Source organism: Perognathus longimembris, chromosome 2 (assembly GCF_023159225.1).
Source record: "Perognathus longimembris pacificus isolate PPM17 chromosome 2, ASM2315922v1, whole genome shotgun sequence".
In the NCBI taxonomy this organism is placed as follows: Eukaryota; Metazoa; Chordata; class Mammalia; order Rodentia; family Heteromyidae; genus Perognathus; species Perognathus longimembris.
Window position 1 is genome coordinate 96,295,820 of NC_063162.1, and position 5,204 is coordinate 96,301,023.

General features: G+C 36.2%; 1 pseudogene; it reads left to right on the top strand.

The window, feature by feature from the left end:
- The first annotated feature begins 1,350 nt into the window (after window positions 1-1,350).
- LOC125345153 lies at window positions 1,351-1,895 on the top strand (annotated as a pseudogene).
- The last annotated feature ends 3,309 nt before the right edge of the window (window positions 1,896-5,204 follow it).

Sequence of the window (5,204 nt, forward strand, 5' to 3'; positions counted from 1 at the left end):
CATTGGCTATCTGAGTTTCATTATGTGAATTGTGTTATCTTTTCAAAATTTTATTGCTGCCTCACAGGTGGGGACATACTCTGAGAAGTACATTGTTAGGTATTGTTTTCATAGAGTACTCATATAAACTAAAACGGTTATGACATTACTAAGCAAAACTATAAAACTTTTATAGGATATATGGCAGAATGTATGATCCAAATGTTTAGAAAGTGAGGTAAAAAGAAGATGGATGTAGATATTGTAGAGATCAAGAAGTTCAATTGTTGCAACAACCATACATTTTTATAGAGTTAAACACATGCATTAAATTTCAGAATCGTATATACTTTTGGACTGACTTTAATTTAAATAAAGGATTAAAACTTTCCCTGAATAATTGTTCCAATTTGCTTTTCTACTAATTCAAAGCTTTCTAACAATGGAAGACTTCCCATAGATAAATCACAAATTATATGTCTTAAAACAGCAAAGAAAAATATTTTACTTTGAAACTCAAACTCATCTTTTGTGAAGTAATAATAATTCTTATTATTAAATATAGCTATTCATCCTGGTTAATCTTCCTCATGAAAGTAGAAATAAGAAGGAAATCAGAGAAGAAAATGACACTAATATTTATATCAAAATTACTTGAAATAGTAGAAATTGGACTTAAGAACCTTTTGACATTCTCTTCGTGCTCATGAATTAGTAAATCTAAGCACAGATAATATTTTTTATTTTAAATAAAAATATATTTGAAAAATAACTTTAGAAAGCACCAACTACTTACTATATAATAAATTCCTATCTTTGTAGACTCTACAGAGAATCCACAGTTAGAAGTAAAATATCTTTTCCCGTGGGCACTGCAGTGTGTTCTCAGCTGTTCCTGATGCCTCCTTTCTTCATGAATAAACCAGGCTGCAAATCTAGAATCTTTACACAGCCTGTGAAACATGCTGATTTACTTTGTGCATGTGTTTGTCAGCTGAGTTTGTGAAACATTGTTCCTTATTTCTACTACTTCTGGGGTGACAGAACATAATGGTGGTGCAAACAATCATATGAGTACTGCCTTGATACATACACAAGTCAGGACAAAAATCAGCTTAGATTTTTTTTTTTGGCCAGTCCTGGTGCTTGAACTTAGGGCCTGGGCACTGTACCTGAGCTGCTTTTTCTCAAGGCTAGCACTATACTACTTGAGCCACAGCACCACTTCCAGCTTTTTCTGTTCATGTGGTACTGAGGAATGGAACCCAGGGCTTCATGCATGCTAGGTAGCACTCTACCACTAAGCTAACTTTCCAGCCATCAACTTTGAGCTTTAAAAAACACTGACATGGGGGCCAGGAGGAGCCGCGCATGCGTACATACTGGCAGCCCGGCCAGGCCCTAGGAGCAAGGCCCGGTAGAACCCAGTGCACCTGCCCGGAGTCCACTTCCGGGACCGGGTCCTCGCTTCCGCCTTTCTGCAATTCTCCAGGCCTCTCCCTCCTCCTTTCCTCTGCAGTGAGTGCTCGAGAACTGCACCCTCACCAATGCAATGTGGACCTGGTTGGGTTTGGTTATGCAGCCGTGGTGATCTTGGAAAGCATTTGGAGTTACAGGCGGAAAGGCGTGATTGTGTTTCTGCTTGCGGGTCTTTTTTTTTTGGACTTTTGTCTGCCTACGACGTTTACCGCCTCTCCAATGACCAGCGAGACGCCGTCACGGTATGCAGCTTTTTTCCTGGCCACTTTGATGGGTACGAGATTCAAGAGGTCCAAGAAGGTAAAGCCAGCTGGACTGATTGCAGGTTTAAGCTTCTTGATGATCCTGAGACTTGTCCTACTGCTGTTGTGACCCGCCCGAGGGCTGAGGACCGTGTCCCTGTCAACCTCCCACAGTGGGCAGAGCATATTCTTCAAAGATGCATGCGTGTACCGGGCGCTGGTGGGGCACGCCTGTAATCCCGGTACTCAGGAGGCCGAGGTCGGAGGATCACAGTTCGAAGCCGGCCCAGGCAGGAACCGGAAGTGGAGCTATGGCTCAAGTTGTAGAGTGCTAGCCTTGGCAGGGAAGCTCAAGGACAGAGCCCAGGCCTTGAGTTCAAGCCCCAAGACTGGCACACACGCACACAAAAAAGACAAATGTGTCGAGTGTCTTATATTATGTTAGAAATAAAAGGAACACTGTCATCTCTAATATAAACACTAGTTTTTTTTTTATTTTAAAGCAAAACCTTTGAACTTATCCGTCACTGTTTCCATTAAATGTGTTTAACAGTAATGTACTTTTATTTGCTGCATCTATTTTTATATATGTGTTATTTATTTTTGAACTATTCCAAATACTTATGTCTAAAGTAAGTTGCAACTAAACTATAACATGTCAGATAAGGGAATTCCTTAAGTGTAACTTATTTGTCTCAGGCTTATATTAGAAATTTTATTCGATTTGCTACCGGTGTTATCCAAAAACATTCCATTCTCAGAACACTCAAGTATCCTGACAATTTGTTCAGTATTGAAATAAAACATTTTGTTTAAACCTCCAAAAAAAAAAAAAACCAACACTGACATGTTTTTCAAATCAGAATGAGGCAAACTTAATAGAGTTCTTTTAATTATTTATTTATTTTTGTTTCCCTTTTTAATATAAATGGTTTTTCAGCTATGTGATAATAGACATCTATTTCTATCAGAATGCAATGACAAAATAGTACAAAATGTATTGTCTTAAATAATAATTATTATCTTTCTCTCATGAGATATCAAAAAGACATAGTCCACTTCCAGAGAGCAGATCACCTTCTCTCCATCTACATTCACTGGGGAGATTTTGTGGTATTACAAAGACCTTTCCTGGGGGAAGCAGCTGTTCTGGGTGCTTGCCAACTGAAGTGATGGCATAACAAAATCTGTCAACAGGGAAAATGCCGACATTCTCATATTCATACTGTGGTTGCTTTTTCTTTTCCCATTCACCATACCCCTTGGGACCTTATTCCATATAGAAGGCCAAGAAAGGTGACATACGTGTGAACATATGGTACTGCCCTCCTGGGGTAATGTACATGAACACTTATGGCCTTGCCCTCTTACATGTAGCAAACACAGGAAGGACTTTGTCATAGTTACAATGTTTATTTTCCATATGGTTCTGAATTATCCCTGAAAGTGAGTACGTTGCATTAATTTCTCAAAGATCCTTTCTCCAGACAATTCAGATATGTTAAATTTAGTATTCATCTAACCTCTTTGAAAATTATATGTACAATGTACTTTATATATTTGTTTCACTAAGAGATATAATTATACATATTTAAACATATACATAATCTGAAGAAATTATTAACTCTAAAGAAGTACAAAGATATCTCTAGTAAAGTTTTACCTTACAAATTGTATTTCTTATCAATGTTTTCTTAAAATGTACTTTATTCTTACATGTTTTCATGTTTGTCCTTCAGTTTGTCTTTCAGTTTTCAGTTTTTCTTTTCTTTTTATATTTTTACATCCAAATCTTTTATTATCTTTGGCTAGCCTACATCAACTGTATCTTTTGGATTTATAATATCCTCAGAATAGATGAGTATTTTAAGTTCTATAAAACTCGTTTCTGTTTTCTGTTGTACTTATTATTTGAACATGTAACGCTGTTAAGCACAACATATAAACTTCGTGAGTAAAAGACTATATATAATCTTTTTCATCCTGGAGTTTTCTACCTTGACTACCATGAATGCAGGGAAGAGGGGGTGGTTAACAAATATTGTGAGAAAGGATCAATTTTGACATCTCTGTAGATAAATAAAGCATGGGAAAATAGTATCTAGTGAACAATCTGATGAAGCTGCCATGGAACAAACCAGAGCCAAGACAAAATTGTGTGTTCTAGCTCCTAAAATAAAGAAAGACATAAATAAACGCAGAGCACCGAGAAAATATTGTGTCCTCCAATATTCAGTTGAAATTTTAATCTCAATAAGATTATTGGGAGATTCATTACGTCAAGAGCTAATCATGAAAGTCTGCCCTCAAGAATGGGATAAGAAATGTACTCACTGCCCAACATATGAAACTACTGCCTTCAAGAATGGGATAAGAAATGTACTCACTGCCCAACATATGAAACTATAACCCCTCTGTACTTCACTTTGACAATAAAGAAAATAAATAAAATAGTAATAAAAATTGGAAAAAAGAATGGGATTAGGGATTCTATAAAATATCTGGAAGGAACAAGCTACTTCCCTCCAGTGTGCAGATGCAACAAATCTTCAACAGGCATGGAACTTCTCATTTCCCTGATCTTAGGTATCTTAGCTTCTAATATATTGAGAAATAAGCTGAAGGAATAGAAATGTTTATAGACCTCTCAATAAATGAAAGGTGTGGAAATACTTTTGTTGTTAGTGCATGCTCACACCAACAGTTATGACATCATCAGAGAAAGACTTTAATAATCAAGTGAATGGACTGATCAGTTCAGTGAATAATAATCATCCTTCTTTCCCATACAATCCTGTTATTATTACCAAATGCAGTCATGGACAAAATAGCTATGGTGACAGTAATAGAAGATTTACCAAGACTGACCTGCCTACTGCTAACTTTGTGTGTCAAGTAGACAACAATTCTGAGCCCTGATAGGACATAATTTTCTGAACTAATCAACCAGCTATTTGGCTATATATATATATATATATATATATATATATATATATATATGTGTGTGTGTGTGTGTGTATATATATGTATATATATATATACATATATATGTGTGTGTGTATATATGTTAATTTATATATGTTAATTGCTAATTTTACTTTACGTTCTTACATTACAGTATATCAAGGTAAGTCTAAACATTATCCATGAATCCCGCCCCACTTTGAGGGAAGGGGTTAGTTTCATTTTAGATTATACACAGGTGAGTTTTCTCATGTTAAGCATAACTGTCACCTTGTTAATATCTGCTTAGACAGTAAATATGGCTTAAGAAAATGGGCAATGGTGCACAGAGCATGTGATGGTTAAGTGTCAACCACACTAAATTAAGGGATAATAAAACAGTTTCTATGTATGTCTGTGAGAATGTTTTTGGAAGAGATAGTCATTTAAGTTAATGGACTGAGGGAGGATAATCTGTTTTACTTTATTGGGCATGTATCATCTAATGATCTGAGGGTCAAGACAAAACAAAATGGCAGAAGAGAAAGGAATTCTCTTCCT